Below are 20,420 nucleotides of genomic sequence, written 5' to 3' on the forward strand. Positions count from 1 at the left end.
GGAAGAAAAATACAAATAATTGGAAATCAGAATATTTCTGGGAATTCTTCGTAATAAAGCAAATTTCAAGTACAGTAAAGTAATATTTATGCATATTTACATATTTGCACCTCATCATAAGGTCAGTCTAGTCCTAAACTGATGTAGTTCATCTGTTTTAAAGCTGAAGTTAACTATTTCCCTTATTTGTGCTTGACTTACTTCTTTCTTAATGCATTACACAAGTGAACTCTGGCCATGGCTTCTTTTTTTTTCTTTTTTTCTTTTTTTAAGTTTCCCATGTATACAACTCAGTCTTTTTTGTACTGACACCTAATATAAGCCATGTAGCATGGCACCTACATATGCGCCTTGCCATCCCTATTTCTTTAGCTCTTCACTCTCAAACAAAAGGCAAACCCAGTTGTGTGGTGCACCAGTTTTCAGCCATTCTTGTCCTCATTTGTACTTGAAACTGGTTATCTGAAGAACTGTAATTCACCTGAGATAACCCTCATTTTCTAACAAGGCCAGTGCTTGCGTTATCCAAAGGAACCCAAAAAGTAAATTCTGCAAATACAGAACAGCAATAGGAAGAGATGTGAAAAAGAATTTTCAGTCTTATACAGGTAAAATATTTGCCCTTTTCAAAAAGGCAAAGAGGAAGAATGGTCTATTTTATAAATATAAAAAATTCCTCAACTCATATCTTCAAAATATAGAATAAAAATTGTTTTAATGCTCAGGTTTTCCTGAGTGTCTCAGAAGTCTATTTCTATAGTAAATGGTGTACTGGTAATAGTTCCATTCTTGTTGCAGATACTATTCTTTATTAAAAATAGTACTTCACGGCCAGGGACAGTGGCTCACACCTGTAATCCCAGCACTTTTGGAGGCACAGGCAGGCAGATCACTTGAGGTCAGGAGTTGGAGACCAGCCTGACCAACATGGTGAAACCTCATCTCTACTAAAAATACAAAAATTAGGCCGGGCACGGTGGCTCACGCCTGTAATCCCAGCACTTTGGGAGGCTGAGGTGGGTGGATCACCTGAGGTAAGGAGTTTGAGACCAGCCTGACCAACATGGTGAAACTCTGTCTCTACTAAAAATACAAAAAAAATCAGCTGGGTGTGCTGGCGGGTGCCTATAATCCCAACCACTCAGGAAGCTAAGGCAGGAGAATCGCTGGAACCCGGGAGGCAGAGATTGCAGTGAGCCGAGATCACGCTATTGCACTGCAGCCTGGGCAAAAAAAGCGCAACTATCTCAAAAAAAGAAAAAAAAAAATTAGTTGGGCATGCTTCTGTAATCCCAGCTACTCGGGAGGCTGATGCAGGATAATTGCTTGAACCTGGGAGGCGGAGGTTGCAGTGATCCGAGATCGCACCGCGCACCACTGCACTCCAGCCTGGGCGACAGAGTGGGGCACAGTCTCACACACACACACACACAAAAAAAAAAAAAAAAAAAAGTACTTCAGATAGAGTTGTCCCTAGAGGCATTTGGGCTAGATGGGATTTCCCCTAGAGGGTGGAGAGAGCCGGGCCTGGGTTATAATTACACTATGCACTACTTCCTCCTAAGCCACATTTTTTTTTTTTTTTTTTTTGAGATGGAGTTTTGCTCTTCTTGCCCAGGCTGGAGTGCAATGGCATGATCTCGGCTAAGTGAAACTTCCGCCTCCCGGGTTCAAGCGATACTCCTGCCTCAGCCTTCCGAGTAGCTGGGATTCCGAGTACCTAGGGCCACCACGCCTGGCTAATTTTTTTGTATTTTTAATAGAAACGGGGTTTCTCCATGTTGGTGAGGCTGGTCTTGAACTCCCGATCTCAGGTGATCTGCCTGCCTCACCCTCCCAAAGTGCTGTGATTACAGTCGTGAGCCACTGAGCCCGGCCTGAAAGGAATCTTTTGAGGGGAAAAGGAGTCACAAAAGTATGCAGTCTGAGGACATAAAGGGGAATCTCACAACTTTGTTTTGGTGGTAGAAGGGAGGGGCTCCCTTTGAGCTTTTTTCCCCCAGCAACTAGTAACAGCTGAGCTGCTGATTACCGGGGTAGCTAGGACCTCTGAAGTTTGAAGTTCAGAATTGTACATAACCCGCTATGCCCTAGAAATGGTCCTAGTCACACTTTTGAATATTTCACAAGCGTCTGTGCCAATAATGTGACTAGAACATAGATAACATTTGAGTGCTTGCTGAGTACCAGGAACTGAGCTCAGCAGGTTACATTAAATTGTCACAATAAGCCTACAAGGTGAATAGCAGTATTATCCCTTTGTTAGAAAAAGTTGCCCAAGATAATTACATCTAGAGAGCGATAGAGCTAGGACCAGTCCATTGTCGTAGCCAGAATTCTTCCTATCTCTCTTTCCTGGAATGTCCTTTCCTGGAATGTTGTGAAGTGACTTCAAATCCAGTTTACTAAACTGAATCTGTGAAATTTGGGGTTTAATCAGTGAAGAAATGTACTTTTCTCAGTAAATGTCCTCTCAGTCTTCATAACTTCAGAGGGTTTTTTTTGGAAAAAAATTATTACAACATCAAATTATGTGAATACTCCTCTTTATCTCTTCATTTAATAACACAGTGGTCTTACCCATCTCCTGGGAAGTTTGCAAATCTGGGAGTGGGGAGAAGGGAGATTGTCTGGGGGAATCACCAGCATTTAGTACTCCAGGAGACAGATAATAAATAAATGGGATGCAGTGGGCATTGGACAGCCCCTCATAATGAATAATTCTTCCACCCAAAATACCAACATTTCTCCCTTTTAGAAACTCTGAGCTACTCATCCATAAAATGCAAGTAATGAATTTCTTCCATGAAAAATTGAAGGTATACTTTGCCCAGTTACAGTGCATAAACTATTTGTAAAATTCCATTCCAGATCAATCCCAACTGAATTATTTTTGCATTCATTGCTCCTCCTTTTCCTTTTTTTTTTTTTTTTTTTTTTTTTTTTTTTTGCCAAGTTTAAATACAATCAAACTGTTCACTTAATCTCACTTTTTTGGAACAAATCTGTGGCAATTACTCTTCCCTGACTAGGAAATAGGAAGGAGGGGATCACATTTAAAAAAACAGTTTGTTCTGTTCCTGGCAGGAGCTATCTACCATCCAAAAAAGATTCATAGAGTACAGATGTCCCTGGGCTAAACTGTTGGCTGTGTTGGTCCAAGGCTTTGATAAATGTCTCTCTCAGAAGTCACACTGATTGCTTTGTTTATTATAACCTTTATTCAGCTTGATGCGAGTGGATTGAAATTCATTACACTTCACAGATATGCATTATTAGCTTGGATAATTATTTTGATAAAAATAAAGTATTGACTGTAACGTTAACTTATCTTCATGATAAAAATCTTTAACATTCTTAATATAGATTCATTCCTTGCCTCTGAACAATATAAATTTTGAGATGGTATTTTAAGGACTTCAGTCTGATTGAATAGCAACAGGTTATATGGTCCAAAATGGTTGAATGTTCCAGTAATAGTTGTAGCTAACATTTATTGCCATTTATCTTCACAACAACCTTAAGAGGCAGGTATCATCATTATTCCTATTTTATATAGTAGCACTGAGATGATAGTGAGAAAAATCATATTTCTTGACTGCTTCCTCAATATCAATGGGAAATCATAAACCATATCATTGACATGTCTATATAGCAATCTTTCAAAAATTTTCTAGACTTACAAATACTTTAATATCCTTTCAGATATTGTAATGTAATCTACATCACATTTAAATAATTGATGTGTACTACTTAGGCAATTTTCAAAGATCAAACCAAGATAATGTACCCATCTAATAGAATATAAAATAGTTAACAAGTGCTACTTGGTAGTGCTCTTTTTTTTTTTAACTTTTAGGTGTGGGGGTACATTTGAAGGCTTTGTTACATAGCTAAACTCATGTCACGTGGGTTTCTTGTACAGATTATTTCATCACCCTGGTATTAAGGCCAGTACCCAATAATTTATCTTTTCTCTTCCTCTCCCTCCTCCCACCCTTCCCCATCAAGTAGACTCTAAGTGTCTGTTGTTTCCTTCTTTGTGTTCATAAGTTCTCATCATTTAGCTCCCACTTAGAAGTGATAATGTGGTTTTCTGTTCCTGCATTAGTTTGCTAAGGATAATAGCCTCCAGCTCCATCCATGTTCCCACAAAAGACATGATCCCGTTCTCTTTTAGGCTGCCTAGTATTCCATGGTGTGTATGTACCACATTTTTATTTATCCAGTCTGTCATTGGTGGGCATTTAGGTTGATTCCATGTCTTTGCTCCTGTGAGTAGGGTGGCACTCTTTCTTATAGCAGACACTACTACTGACTATGTTCGTAAAAGATAAAGTGATTAACAACAATCCAAAATTCTGTCCAATTATCTGGGAAGAAAAGAAAGTTATATCATCTTATATTGCACAGTATGCCCAACATCCCTTGGTCTAGAAAAGTATTAAAAGTAGTATGTTAATTAAATTGGCTATCAAAGTAATTTTAAAAGAACATGAATGCAATTAAAAATAGTCCATACCTTGACCAAGCAACATAATACTAAAAAGGAAAAAAAGAAGCCACCAAACGTCTTGTGGCAAGTTCTGTGTCATCTATATGAATACACATTCACCTGTAGGAATCTTGAAAAAGCAAGTGTCTTTCATTCTGTTTTGTACATTTGGATCACATTTTTGAAAATGTTGTAGGAGAACAGTCATTGTGCTTTTGGATTTATGGTAATCATGAACACCCTAGGGAATTCTTAATCAAAAGTTTTCAAATTGAAAAAGGTAAACAAAGTCAGTGTAGTTTATACCACACTCTGCCTTTCAGATTGGTCTTGAGAACACAAGTTTTTGAAAATAATGCCAGTAGAATTAGGAGTTATTTACAACTACAATTTTTTTTTTCTATTTTTTAATCATTGAAACCCCAGTCTTGTAAATCGCAGGTGCTGTTATTTTGCTAGTTTTGAATGAACACGTTTGGTATCAGGATGCAGTTAATCCACACACATCTAAACATGCCCTTATGCTTCCATTTCCTATGTTGAATTATGTGAAAAAAAATGCCCAAAACTGACACTCAAAAACTGTAGAAGTGGTAGAACTTTAGACGATGTTAGTATATAATGCAAATATCTGGTTTTTATATGCATATAGAGTGTAACAAGAATATACATACTTCAAAGGTCTTGATGAAGTTTAGATAGTATAGAATTATGTAATATAGTTTTTTAACCATTCTCTTTTTTTGAGCATGGGAAAGTAGCTATGTCCTAATCTGGTATCTGTCTGCAATAGCACCCAGGAAAGAACTGCGACATCTGGTTCATCACAAGCGTAATCAAGCTCAAGTGAGAATAAGAGCTCAACTCCAACCCTCTTTTGAGTAATTTTCACAACCAAAAAGTTACTTAAAAAAAAAAAAGTATCTTGTATGCACCAGAATGTTAAGCCTTGCAATCATTTGAAAACACCTGCAAAAGTCACAATTTCAATATTAAAACATACACCTGAAACTACTGTATTTGCTTTTTTCTGAAGTTTGAGAGCAGAAGGAGGGAAAGTCCTCATTGGGCAGTAAATAATTGAAATTGCATAGTTTTCTTTGTTTTATCTAACTATATTATGCATTCCCAACTCAACTTGCCATATGCTGCTTAGAAATACCTCACAGCTTGTAGCATGCTGCTATTATAGATACATTATAAGTCCTTAATATTTTTCTTAAGTTAGGCTTAACTGAATCATCTGCCTTACCCAATTATAGAGAAATGGGAGAAATGAAAATGCTTTAAAATGTACTTTTTGAAAGAATTTATTTTTAAGATACAAAATGGGGCTTCTCCCTTGTGCTGGTAAGTAGAATCACAACTGGGACCTTCTTCCTGAGTGTGAGCTGGGAGACCTTCTAAACAATAGAAATCGCACATTTCCTTTCACCTAATGCGTAAGGTAAATTTCATTCATACTGTTTGGTGTCATACACAGACTCAGTATGGGCCTTCTGGGCACAGAATAAAAGGTTTCTTTTGCCTGAGAATGAGCTTTGAATAATCTTTTTGACCAACATCTGCTAATTCTATAGCAGATGGGTTTGTCCTACAGATTATTTCATCACCGAGGTATTAAGCCCAGTACCCAATAACTATCTTTTCTGCTCCTCTCCCTCCTCCCACCCTCCCCCATCAAGTAGACCCCAGTGTCTGTTGTTTCTGTGTTTGTGTTCGTAAGTTCTCATCATTCGGCTCCCACTTATATAAAGTGATAACATGTAGTATTTCGTTTTCTGTTCCTGCATTAGTTTGCTAAGGATAATAGCCTCCAGCTCCATCCATGTTCCCGCAAAAGACATGATCTTTTTTTTCTTTTTATGGCTGCATAGGATTCCTTCTAATTTGGAATCTTCATTTTGTCAGATTGAATCTTTTTATTGGGCTATAACAAACTTACTCTCACAATAACTACATTCCCTTATGAGGGCAGAGCCCTCATGACCTAGATACCCCTCATTTGCACCCCTCTCCCATTGCATTGGGAATTATTTCCAAGACATGAAGTTTGGGGGACCATTCAAACCATGACACAAATGGAACTCAATGGGTTTCATTGTTGTCCAGTTTTGTATCTAGTTTCTCTAAAGTCCCTCAACAGAGCCCATGGGAGGTAACAAGTTTTGTGTTAAATATTTAAAAGGTATATTTTTTGTCTTATCTTGACAAACATATAATCATAAAGACCTGGAAGTCCAGGTTTGAATTTAGAATTCTTAGACTCTTCAGAATTCTGTGTTGGAATATGGTGACATGGAAACAGCCAGTCCATGGCCCACCCGACTTAGTCCTGAACTTTCAAAAGCTTCAAGCAAACTTGGGTGAACTTTCCAACCCACAAGCAAGTTATATATCAATATCCTGCAAACCATCCCCACACCCTTGCATCAGCTGTCTATGAGGCTTCCTGTTGTGTATACCAGCAGAGCAGCCCACTGTCTGTTATGTGGGGAAGGGGCTTTTCCAAGTCCCTACAGAATTCTTGGATCCTAGGTACCCAGATATGTTCTAGAAGGAGGAGATGGTAGCATTACCTCTAGGAGGGTCAGAACAGGGCTTTCGTAAAGCACAGGGTCCAGGGTAGAACAGGGCTTTCTAAAATACTGAATTTGCTTGTATTTTGTGAATTTTGACATTTAAAATATTTCAATAGCTTGCATCTATTAGGATGGCTACTCTCCAAAAACAAAACAAAATATTAAGTGTTGGCGAGGATGTGGAGAATTTGGAACCCTTGTGCACAGTTGGTGTGCAATGTAAAATGGTGCAGCCACTATGAAAAACAATATGGTAGTTCCTAAAAAAAATTAGAGTAACCATATGATCTAGCAGTCTTACCTCGAATATATATTCCCAAAAATTGAAAGCAAGATCTCAGAAATATATTCATAACCCCATGTTCATAACAGCATTATTCATGAGAGCCAAAAGGTGAAAGCAATTAAGTGTCCATCAACAGAAGAATGGATAAACAAAGTGTGATATATGTGTATGACAGAGTATTATTAAATAGAAAGGAAATTCTGACACATGCTACAATATGGATGAACCTTGAGGACATCATGCTAAGTGAAATAAACTTGTCACAAAAAGACAAATACAGTATTATTCCACTTATATGAGGTACTTAGAGCAGTCAAATCCATAGAGAAAGTAGATTGGTAGTTACTAGAGCCTAAAGGAAAAGGGGAATGTGGAGTTTGTTGTTTAGTGGGTATAGAGTTTCAATTTCACAAGATAAAAAGAATCCTGGAGATAAAACGTAGTGATGATTGCATAACAATGTGAATATACTCAACACAACTAAACTGTACACTTACAAATGGTTAAGATGGAAGTTTTTTTTGTTTTTTGTTTTTTTTTTTTTTTTTGGAGACAGTCTTGTTCTGTCGCCCAGGCTGGAGTGCAGTGGCGCAATCTCGGCTCACTGCAACCTCCGCCTCCCGGGTTCAAGCGATTCTCCTGTCTCAGCCTCTGGAGTAGCTGGGATTACAGGCATGTGCCACCACGCCTAGCTAATTTTTGTATTTTTAGTAGAGACGGGGTTTCACCATGTTGGTCAGGCTGGTCTCAAACACTTGACTTTGTGATCCACCCACCTCAGCCTCCCAAAGTGCTGGTATTACAGGCATGAGCCAAGATGGAAGATTTTTTGTTATGTGTATTTTACCACAATTTCAAAATATATTGAAAACTTAAAATTTAAATTGATGCTTAAAATAAAACATAAACAGAAGTACAATGTCAGTGTGCATTAATCTAAGATCGCTTTTCTGTTTTAAAATGCAACAAAACAGCCAAATAAGAAAGCTTCTGAGTAGACCATTCATTTATACTCAAGAGTATTATTTCTAAAGCCGCTTCCTTTCTTCCCTCCACAGTGAATTCCTCTTCATTGTACCTGTTGTCTGTTCCCCCTTAAGCCAGAAATGAAGGGCACATATCAGAGTGTTTCTCAGCATCTCTGTTTTCCAGAGCTGCAATTCCCTGTCCTTGATGACCTCATCTGCAATGGCTGATTGCACACTGACCTTGGCTAGTCTTAAATCTATGCAGCAGAACCTTTGTACATTCTTGTAGACAGAAACTGTAAGAACAGATGGAGAAGTTGGCTACAGGAACATAGTTATTATCGCTGAAAATGTTCCTCCTCTTTCCAGCTTGGTTCCCCAAGCATGGCTCAACGTGGGTTGAGCCAAGCAGAAGATCTTAGTGACTCATAAGCTCCCAGAGAAGAAATCCACATATAGCCGCCACTAAGGTCACATTTTCCTCCAATTGCTTGAGCATTACATCTTTTCAATAGGTGTAGGGATGCTGTGTTGCTAAGCATCAGGCAATGATTGGGTTTCAAATTTCTGGTTTCTGTTTGACACGTGCCCAAATGGCACCAGAGTGGCAAATAGAATTCTGCGGCGGTGTGGCAGATGGTGAGGAGAAGCATGGGAGAGCAATTGGTGTTTTGCATCTGTGGAAACTGTCCATTGCTTACTGGTCAGGTGACGTATGAAACTGCATATCCTATTATTTATATTTTACAAATACATAGGCACATATCCTAATCCATAGTGAGTAATAATCACCCACTGTGAGGCTGCAAGAGGTATGGGCCAGCTGAGACTGTCACTGGCATCCAAGAAGAAAAAGGACCAGCTCTGGGTAGAGTACAGTGAACGGTCAACCCAGGCCTGGCTCTAGGAGCTCAGTGTGACCTGGGGTATGGCGCTAAGAGCTGCTGAGGTTAACTTTGGTCAAGTCATACCGATGTCTCATCTCTCTGACAATTGCTTCTTTATCCAGCACCATATCTGCTTTCGAGTTCATTCATAAAGCTGTGGCAAGATTCAGATGCTTTTCGGCTGATGGACTGAGAGCCTCAGTTCCTCACAGGCTGTTGACCACAGGATCTCCTCAGTTCCTTGCCATGAGAGCCTCTCCTCTCCATATGGCAGCTTACAACATGGTAGCGGGCTTCCCTCCAAGCAAGCAAGCAAGCAAAAGAGCAAGACAGCAAGATAGAAACCAGAGTGATTTGTAACCCAATATAAGAAGTGACATCGCACTACATTTGCCATATTCTGATAGTTAGAATGGAGTCACTAGGTCTAGTCTCAAGGGGTAGAGATTACACATAAGGAAGAATACCAGGAGGAGAATGTCACTGGGAACCAGTTTAGAAAGCCTCCCATTATAACAACTCTGCTTTTGGACAATATTGGGTTATAATACCCTTTCAAATAGAAGGGCTTTAAAAATTACTACATTAGCAGCTACTCGGGAGGCTGAGACAGGAGGATCACTTAAACCCAGAAGGCGGAGGTTGCAGTGAGCCAAGATCACACCACTGCACTTCAGCCTGGGGGACAGAGTGGGATGCTATCTCAAAAAACAAAACAAACAAACAAACAAACAAAAATACCTACATTTCCCACATGCCTGTCAGAAATCTAATGCATGTTGCCCATCCATAACCTATTATATTAAGATAATGATGATACTGGTATAAGCCACTCTTCTAGCAAACAACCTGTTATACTATTATAGGGTTTTTTTTTTTTTTTTTTTTAATGCTTCAGTCATTCTTACTAGAATTCAGCCAGTTTTTACCTGAGTTTTACTAGAGGAACAAAAAAAAAAAAAAAAAATGCTCTTGGTTATCACCAAAATCAAAAAATGACACAGCTGAAAAAGAATTTTTGTGCTCACTTAGCCCAATTCTTTCATTTTACAGCAAGGCAACACACTCATTACTAGCATTGCTGGGTCCATGTTAGGTTTTGCTGAATTTAACATTAGGTTTTTAACATTAGGTTTTAGGACAGGACCAATGGTACTACCTCCCCTGAGAGGCCTGCAGCATGGATGTAGATTACGAAAATTGAGATGGAAAATAAGGCAAGGCGTTAAAAAAAAAAAAGGTGGAAGATGAAAAGAGGGGAGGGAGAACTCTGAGAAAAAGAGACAGAATTGCAGAAGAAGAGGAAAAGAGAAAGGCTAAAACATATTCACTGCAGGCACCACTGGGGGGCTCCATGACTTTCTGATGTAGCTGTTTTAACACAGTGACATTCTGATGTGTCTGTCAAAACAATGAAACTTCTGGTGTGTTGTCATTGATAGGCAGCATGGCACAGTGATTGGTTAAGACTTAACTTTGGAATCATAATGCGGGACTTGAATCCCATCTCTGCAGATAGCTGTGTGACCTCTGCAAGTTACTTAACTTTTTTTTTTTTTTTTTTTTTTGCCTTATTTTCTAAAAGGGGATGATAATAGTGCCTACTGAATGGGATTTTTGTCAGAATAAATGAGTTAATAAGTGCAAATTGCTTACGACAGTACTAGGCATATGGAAAATTCTATTATTATATGATGAGGACACACACCTTATTCCCAGTCCTCAGCTGGGTTTGAGGTTGGAGTGAGGCATGGTAATAGGGGGAGGATAAGGCTTAGGGATGGGCAAGGGACAGCAGCAAGTAGTTAGGGTAAGGAGGTGAGTTGTGGATATCACCAGGAAAGTGCAGCCAAATCAGACAGCCTCATGCATCACCAAGCAGATCAAACAGACTGCATTAGAAAGTCTATTTGCCCATACCGCCATCCTTGTAATTGTGGATCATTTTTCTATCCCCACCTCCCATGCTCCCTTCATTTCAGCTCCTCTTGAAGCCTCAGTTTGTTCTTCCTGTTGCTCATTCCCTCAGGAGACGAATCACCAGCAATGTAGAGCTGCAGTGCAGCTGAAGTAATAAGCTGGAAATCAGAACTATATAATAATTTTATATTATTACAATTATTATGTAGTATCAAAATTACTTAATTTTTTTTGTTTGTTTGTTTTTTGAGATGGAGTCTCACTCTGTCTCCCAGGGTGAAGTGCAGTGGCGTGATCTCTGTTCACTGCAACCTCTGCCTCCCGGGTTCAAGTGATTCTCCTGCCTCAGCCTTCCCAGTGGCTGGGATTATAGGCATGCACCATCACACGTGGCTAATTTTTGTATTTTTAGTAGAGACCGGGTTTCACCATGTTGGCCAGGCTGGTTTCGAACTCTGACCTCAGGTGATCTGCCCGCCTCAGCCTCCCAAAGTGCTGACATAACAAGCATGAGCCACCGCACCAGGCCTCAAATTACTTAATTTTTGTTTTATACTATCACTGTGGTTCCTATCTTCTCCAGAGCTTTCTCTCTTCTGGCTTTGTACTTTTTATTCAAGCATATATTTATATTACAGACATCTTATCAAATATTGTTTAAACTAGAATTTGCTGAGCACCTATTATGTCCTACTGTCCAGTGCTTTCTTACAATAACCTTATGTATTAAGTATTGTTATTCCACCTGTAAAGATAAGTGAAACTATAACTAGAGAAATCATCACTTGCATAAAAAAAAAAAAAGAGAGAGATTCCATTTATGTCCTTATTCTTTCAGCAACCCCCAATAGCCTAAGTAGTCTCCCAGGCATCAGGACTAACCCGGACTTCACCAGGACCAAACACTGTCTGCCTCATCCTGGCTTCATGGGCCAGGACTGGAGCCTGAAGAGAAAGAACAATTCTAAGCAGAAGTTCAAGGAGCTGTTTAAGGAGGGTCTTTATGAGATTGTAACACAGGAAGACACAAGCAATGTTACTTCAGCACCCAGGGGATAAATTATTACACAGAACCAGGGCAAGAACTGAAGAGAGTAGGGTGTCATTTTCCCACTTCACAGGTTTCCCCTATGGGATTCACTGGAAAATAATGTGGACCAGAAATCAATGTTTCACAGTGGCCGGGGTGAGGGGCAATCTTGGAAAACCAGAGTACGAGGTAGAAGGACATGGGAAGAACAGGCAGGACAACCTCTGCAATTACTGCAGTGGGGAAGGAACAGAGGGGCCCCAAGTCCTTTGCACAGGGGAAAATGATGGGGCAGTGAGAACTGATTATGGTTATCTGTGGCTTCATTTGTATTAACCAGAAATGTGGTTACACAAAAATAAATAAGACAAATTGTCAAAGAAGTGAAATTTTGTGGAGTCAGACATGCAAACAGATCATTAAAAGGTGACCAGCACTATTATAATAGTCCTTACAGAGGAGGTAACAACCAGGTAAGGCTCCGAAGGATGAACAAGAGTTTGACAAATGAAAAGGAAATGAACGAACATTCTCCTTCCTCCTGCATAGGCGGAATCTCACATGCAGAGGCTTAGGGTTATGGAAAATGGAGAGATAAGTTAGGAGTAGATTGTAAAGAGGCACACCAGGAGATGTGGAATTTACTTTGTAGGCAATAGTGAACCAGCCCACCAGCCCAGACTTTCAAGTAGGGGGTTCGTGGAATCTTTTTTTTTTTTTTTTTTTTTTTTTTTTTTTTTTTTTTTTTTTTTAAGGTATTTTAGAGGAAAATTTGGACAATTCGTTGAGAGGGGCAAGGTACCCACCTGAATGGCAGTTGGGTAAGGACCAGAGTGAGAAGAACCACTGATGGGACTGAGTAAACAACTTGTGCAATGACCCAGCAGCCAGAGACCATGCTGGTTCAGGAACTGAGGGAAGCTCTGTGAGGCCAGAGCACATCTGGCTGGAGGAGGAGGAGAGGATGGCAGTAGAAGGAGAAGGAAAGAAGGCTGTTCACTTGCATGCAGCTGCTGTGAGCTGAGGGTGCAAGTTCCAGTTGAGGTTAGAACAGAGCACTGGGGTTGTCAAGACCTTTTTCATTCCTGAATCTTGCCCTAGCACCCTGGAGGCTGGGGGTGGAGGAGATGGAGAGGTGGGGTGGGGTGGTGAGGAGCTCAGAAAATGTTTTCCTGAAATAGAGAACTGAAGGAATCAAGGCTCTGCTGAGCCCACTAAGAGCTGGAGCCTGCTGTAAGTGGTCAAGTCGGGTGATACCCAGCAGACAAGTAATTTGGTGTGCAGACCGGAGTAGGTTACAGAGGACCCAAGGGTCAGGCTAAGGATCCTGAACACCATCCAGGATAGCGTGAAGAGTGGGCTCCGGCGCCTGAACTATGCAGCAAGCAGTGTGTTTACTCAAATACTACACAGCTGGAAAAATCTTAATTTTCGATTTACATTGCCAAAAAAAAAAAAAAAAAAAAAAAAAGTCCATAATACTCTCACATCTGGAAAGACGCTAATCCGAACTAACCCTATTCCCTGGGACCAGAAGACCCAATTTCTACCGCGGATAGACAGCAACCGCCTTATGCTAAAGGCTTTTTTTCTGGGGGAGGGGGGTGTTTGGAAAGAACGGTTGCAAAAACAAAACAAAACAAAATCCCAAAAAACCACTCACCCAATCTCAACCACCCCAACCGATGAATTTCGAAGAAAGTGCTTTTTAAAAAAGAAAAAACTAGATGACCACAGACCTCCCACAGAAAGCTAAACCCATGAGAGTGGCATTCAAAAACTACCCATTTTCTGGAACATCTTTTGTAGCTAAATCCCAGTCACCCTGGCCCCGGAACACTCCAGCCCTCCGTCCCCGCACCCCCACCCGCGCTCGCAGGCTGACGGAGGTTGGCGGTGGCGCGGCCGCTCAGGTGAGGGGCCACCCAGTCCCTCGAGGCGCCGGCGGCTGGAGCCTATTTGCTGCAGTCGCAGCAGCAGGGCGAAAGGGGGTTGGCCGGGAGTGGAAGAGGCGGGGGACGCCCGGGAGGAGTGCGGGGGAGGGGGACGGGAGGACGCAAAGGAGAGCCGGGAGTGGCAAGAGTACGGCGCCGGGAGGGGGAGCGGAGAGGGCGGGAGCGGCGGGGGCGCGCGCCGGCGCGGGGCCAGCCTCGCTTCGCCGGGGTCGCTGGCTGACGCGCGCCGCAGTCCGAGCCTCAGACGCGCGGGCGCGAGGGACGGCGCAGGGGCCGCCTGGCTGGAGCAGCCAGAGGGGACAGTTTCTTCGAGAACGGAGGACACCGACGGTCCAGGGTCCTGGGCAGTCACGCCAGAGCTGAGCGGTGGGCGCGGCGCGAGAACGTAAGTAGCTCCCTGCGTGTCTGGCAGTGACACTGGGTCCTGCTCGGGGGTGACGGCCGGAGCGGAGGAGGACGCGCGAGGCTGCTGCGTTGTCACTGGGACACTGGCGCGGGGTTCAGCCGAGCGCTCACCCGGCTGGCAGCGCTGCAGGAGGGGCGAAGCAGATCTCCAACTCCTTTCTCCCATGCAGGCCCCCGACACTGCTGCGGGCGCCAAGAGGGAGCAGAGGGACCTGCGCTCGGGTGAGGGCACAGCTGAAATCCAGCAGCGCCGGCACCCACCACCCCCTCCGGTCTGTGGCCAACTTCTGCTCCGCGCCCGCACCCCACGCTTTCCGGGAAGCCCTGCCCAGAGCTCTTGCTCGTGGGCAATTGGGCATGGAGAGCCTGCGGGCCCGGCACGGCGGCTTCCCGGGCTTGGGCACTGAGGAGCGGGGCGTCACGCCACAGTGCCGGCGGGGCGAGGAGCGCGGGCGCCGGGCTAGGAGCGCACGGGCGTGTGCCTGTTCCGGCCCCTGCGGACACATCTGGGCGTGGGCTTTGTTCGGAAGTGTCTACACCTGTGCCGACCGCCGAGTTCAGGGGGCGAGGCCGACTTCGCTTCTCCACTCTCGCTGCCTGGAAAGGGCTCGGGGAATCGAAGCAGAACGGGAGAGACACGGAGGACAGAGGGGTGGGGCGCTTGCGGGGGCTTTGTCGGTCTTACAGGTGCGGGTCCCAGGCGTCCCCGCGCCCCGCCCTACCTCCGAGGGCTGGGACTTGTCGGGTTTGGCGCGCCGGGCTGGGGGCTGCCTGGGAAGATTGCCTTCCCAGCCCAGGCTCTTAGCGGTGGGGTCTGGCATCCGCTCCGCCCGGGATGCTGTGTTGAGCCAGGAGTGATTACCCGCCCTGGAGCATCCATCTCGCAGCGAGCGCCATCTGCGCCGAGCGCCGCCCCGGCCCCGGCCCCTCCACGCCGCGCGGGTGGGCGCCGCCGCATCCTGGTCCCCGGCGGTTGGCCACCTCAGCCACTCCCGGCCCGCATCTGCTAGAGTGCGGAGGGGGACGGGGTGTCGCGGTACGGTGAGCCTGGGAGTCATCATTTCTCCCAAAGCGGTGTCCTCAGGGCAGCAAGCGCTGCCAGAGGGCTCCCCAAGCCCCGGGGCTGGCGAACAGGCCGCTTCCTTCCCCGGATCGCCTCCCCTCCCGCCCGCGCCCGCGGCCACATCTTCGTCCCCTGTACGCTAGCGGGTGGCCCCTGCGCCGAGGGCACCGAGGGAGGGCGCCGAGCGGTGGCGTTTCTTTCGCACCCCGCCTCTCTCCTGCCCTTGTCTTCGCACCAGGGGCTCCAGCCCTTGGCTACCACCAGCGCAGAACTGTCCTGAGAAGGAAGCTTTCTTTTGCTTTCCGAGTCCCAGAAGGTTAACGCTCAGAAGTGCAGGTCTAGCCGGGCGCGGTGGCTCAAGCCTGTAATAATCCCAGCACTTTGGGAGGCCGAGACGGGTGGATCACGAGGTCAGGATATCGAGACCATCCTGGGTAACACGGTGAAACCCCGTCTCTACTAAAATACAAAAACTAGCCGGGCGAGGTGGCGGGTGCCTGTAGTCCCAGCTACTCGGGAGGCTGAGCCAGGAGAATGGCGTAAACCCGGGAGGCGGAGCTTGCAGTGAGCTGAGATCTGGCCACTGCACTCCAGCCTGGGCGACAGAGCCAGACTCCGTCTCAAAAAAAAAAAAAAAAAAAAAAAAAAAAAAAAAAAAAAAAAAAAAAAAAGTGCAGGTCTAAGAGACCGGGCCCTTCCTCGCCCCAGGCTTTTGCAGGAGGAGATGCAGCCAAGTGTAATGGGGCAGGAGGCATTGGTTCTGCACCAGGAGCTCCCCCTGGGGTGGTCCTGGAAAGGAACACGGTAACCGCTGAACACAAACCTCGCAGGCTGGGCTGCTATATGGAACTGCATCATGCTAACCATGCCCTGCTGTTAAAATATTGTAATAACGGCAGTACTTGCTGAAGTACTGAAATGGAGTTAGGCAACTGATACTTTCTGCTTTAATGGTAATGATAGCCAACCGGTTTTGAGAGCTTTAGATGTGCTGGGCGCTGCCCAGATGATACACATGTTACGTGTATCATCTCATTTAATTATCACAGCAACCCCATTTTAAAAATTAGGAAATGAAGGCTTAGAGAAGCCAAGTAACTTTCCCAAGGCCACACAGCTAGGAATTAGGGGAGTGGGATTGCTTTTGTCCTTGTGCTTTACAATCCAAGACTGAGAATGTGGCCTTTTGGAGGCTTATCAATTTAGGGGAAACCTAAACCGCTGAGTATTCAAAACCAGGGAGATACATTACAAGCCCATTTAATTCTGAGTTCTGCAGAGCTCGCAGTAGCAGGCAATATTGTAATTCAGAGAATCGTATTGTGGAATAGCCTTTTATTCCCATATAACTCCTTTACATATTCTTTTCTTTCTGTTAGCTTTGAGTATGTGGCTGTAAATCCACAATCCAACCCTTTACAGTCACTGAACTGTTCTTAGTAACCAGGACCTCTGTGATTATATAGATGTTCCTGACACATCATAAAGTTTCATAAAACTTTTTTTTTCTTTAAGGAAAAGGTCCCCAGCCCTGAATGTCCTATGTACACGGTTTTGACTGCAAATGAGTTACTCCTCAAATTGGATGTTGAGTTTGAATAGGACCCTAGTATCCAATCTTAGGAAATCATTCTATTTCCTAAATATATAGAAACATGTGGGGACATTTATGAAGATGCTCCATGTTAACTGGTAGAGAAGGAGAATTTGAACCAAAGTGGAATCAGCTATTTCTGGAATAGCTTTTAGAATTATAATTAACTGATCAATTGGAAAAATTGATTTATTTTGCGTTCATAATCCTACTGACTCATAGTCTTGTTTCAACCTTCTTTTTACTTTATTACAGGAAAGTTACTAAACATTTTACATAATCCAGGAATTTTAGAGCTATTAAAGGACTCAGGCAATATTGTATCTAACTAATCCTTCGAGTTTCAAAACAACTGCAGTAGGGCTCAGCCTTATAATGCAGAGTAGTGATGAGGTCTTTGGACTGAAGGCCATTGCCCTTACACCACATCATTTTTGTTAACGCTACAGTAACAGTGAATGGAAAGCAAAGCATCGTTGGAAATGATACTTCCTGTGAGGCCAATACAACAATGATGGCAATAATTGCTAGGTGTAAGTGCTTCAGAAGTGTGAGGGGGTCCTGATAATGTATACACCTGGACTGTAGAAAATTTCAAGAATCATTTCAAATAATGCTTTCATGCAGGTATAATTTTCCCTGGGTAACAGATTGAATATAAATAGACTCTACAGATATTATATTGTGTATGTACAAAGGAGTTATTCAATGGAACTCCACAGGAAGCTTTTCTGGTAAAAAGATTTCATTCATTCATTCACTCATTCCTTTCATCCCTTAATAAATATTTACTGAGAGCACGGCTTACTGTTTCAGGCAGTGGGGATACAGTGGTGAGCCAAACAGAATATCTGTTCTTGGGAAGATTAATTCTCATTTTATCTAGCTACATACTTAGCCACACACAGATTTTTTTCACATATCACAAATGCACAGCCGATGAACTTGCACAAACTGTAACACATTGACTTAACAAGCACTCAGATCAAGAAACAGGGTAATGCACGTATGAGAAAGCCCTCTTGTGGCCCCTCCCAGTTATTACTCACCCCAAAGGGTAACCACTGAGGCACTGAGGCTTTTTCCTTATATTCTTACCATAGATCAGCAACTATTGGAATCTCATCCTCATTTTCAAAGGGAAGCTCGGTACCATCTGAGAAGCTCAGTAACCCATAGCAAATTTAACTGGAATGTAGAGCTTCTAACATATTCTCTAGGAAGTTTTGTGCGTTTGAATCAAAAGACTGCTTTAGGTCAGTCTTCAACTGTTGAGATGATTGGTTAAGAGGAAGTGATTTGAAAAGTATTAAATACATTTAGATATTCTTTTCTCTTAAAATTTTATGCTTCCCTGACTGAAGGAGCCCTTCCAGGAACCTTTCTGGCAGGTGAGGACAGAGGAGAAAACTGGATGCTAAGGGCAAAAATCCAGTGACTTATTTTATTTAAACATTTTACTGCATGGGCAGATGAAAAGCTCCTTCTGTTTAAAACAGCCTCTATTGGGATCAAAGGCTGAAGTTTCTTCCCCCGCACCCAACAGCATTAATGAGACATAATTGACAGGTAAGGGTTGTATACATTTAATATGTACAGCATGATATTTTGATATACGTATACATTGTGAAATGATTACCACAATCAAAATAATAAACACATTTGTCACCTCACACAGTTAATTTGTGTATGTGTGGTGAGAACATCTCCCCAATTCCCCTACCCCCTAGCAATCACCATTCAGCTCTCTGCTTCTGTGAGTTTGACTGAAGTTTCTAAGAATAGGAAGATGTACCAAAATGAATTTTTATTTTTTCTCTTAAAATTGAAAGCTACAAGAGGAAGGAAATAGGAGAATGGCTCTGCCTTCAGCTTCAGCAACTGTAAATCCTTCATTATCAGATTGCCTTTAAATGGGGCAGCAAATGCAATATGTTTATTTAAAATACATTTTTGCTAAGTTAGTTTTTTATTGTGGTAAAATATATATGACATAGGATATGCCATTAAACTATTTCCAAGTGTATACTTCAGTGGCATTAAGTACATTCACATTGTGTGCAACCATCACCACTATACCTCTCCAGAACATTTTTTGCCTTCCCAAATTGTAACTCTGTACACATTAAACAATAGTTCATAACCCCTCAGCCCCCAGCCCCTGGCAACCAACATCCTACTTCCAGTCTATGAATTTGACGACCCTAATATTGTATGAGTGGACAATATTTATTTGTCTTTCTGTAACTGGTTTATTTTGCTTACCATAGTGCCTTCAAGGTTGATCCATGTGTCGGAATTTCCTTCCTTTGTAATGCTGAATAACATTTCATTGTATGTATAAGCCACATTTTGTTTATCCATTCATATGTCATATATACGTGGGTTACTTTTACCTTTTGGTTAATTGCAAATGATCCTGCTATGAACATGGATGTACAAATATCTGAGTCACTGCTTTCAATTCTTTGGGGTATATACCCAGAAATGAGACTGCTAGATCATATGGTAGGTCTATGTTTTTTTTTGAGACATTGTCATACTCTTTTCCGTAGTAACTGTACTGTTTTACATTTCTGCCAACAATGCACAAGGGTTCCAATTTGTCCACATTTTCTCCAACACTTGTTATTTTCTGTTTTCTTGATAATAGCCATCCTAGTAGGTATGAAGTGCAGTCACTGTTACTTTTTTTTTTTTTTTTTTTTGAAGATGGAATCTCGCCCTGTCACTTGGACTGGAGTGCAATGGTGCAGCCTTGGCTCACTGCAACCTCTGCCTCCTGGGTTCAAGTGATTCTCCTGCCTCAGCCTCCTGATTAGCTAAGATTACAGGTGCCCACCACTGTGCCCAGTTAATTTTTGTATTTTTAGTAGAGACAGGGCTTCACCAGGTTGGCCAGGCTGGTCTTGAACTCCTGACTTCAGGTGATCCATCCGCCTCGGCCTCCCAAAGTGCTGAGATTACAGGCGTGAGCCACCACGCCCAGCCACTGTTACCTTTTAAAGCTGTAAATTAATATCTATATATTCTGAACAGGTCATTCACAGCATTTCTAATTTATTGGATTAACATTTATTAATATGGAGGTGTATGGTTTTCAAAAGTATTAATTGATTACATACTTTGTGCAGAGCAAGAAATTGATGTTGTGGAGCATATGTGTTGTAGTCCAAGTCCAGGATAAGCCACCATTAGTGGCATACATTCATGTCATTTTTCTTTTTGTTTTTTG

General features: G+C 42.9%; 1 protein-coding gene across 1 annotated transcript in view; it reads left to right on the top strand.

The window, feature by feature from the left end:
* Positions 1 to 14,308: 14,308 nt before the first annotated feature.
* Positions 14,309 to 20,420, top strand: part of NRCAM (neuronal cell adhesion molecule) — a 325,277-nt gene continuing 319,165 nt past the window's right edge. The window contains exon 1 of the mRNA XM_017889596.1: positions 14,309 to 14,508. The gene's annotated coding sequence lies outside the window, so the exon portion shown is untranslated. The remainder of the gene's footprint in view (positions 14,509 to 20,420) is intronic.

The sequence above is a fragment of the Rhinopithecus bieti genome, unplaced genomic scaffold, assembly GCF_001698545.2.
Source record: "Rhinopithecus bieti isolate Rb0 unplaced genomic scaffold, ASM169854v2 scaffold_18688, whole genome shotgun sequence".
NCBI lineage: Eukaryota > Metazoa > Chordata > Mammalia > Primates > Cercopithecidae > Rhinopithecus > Rhinopithecus bieti.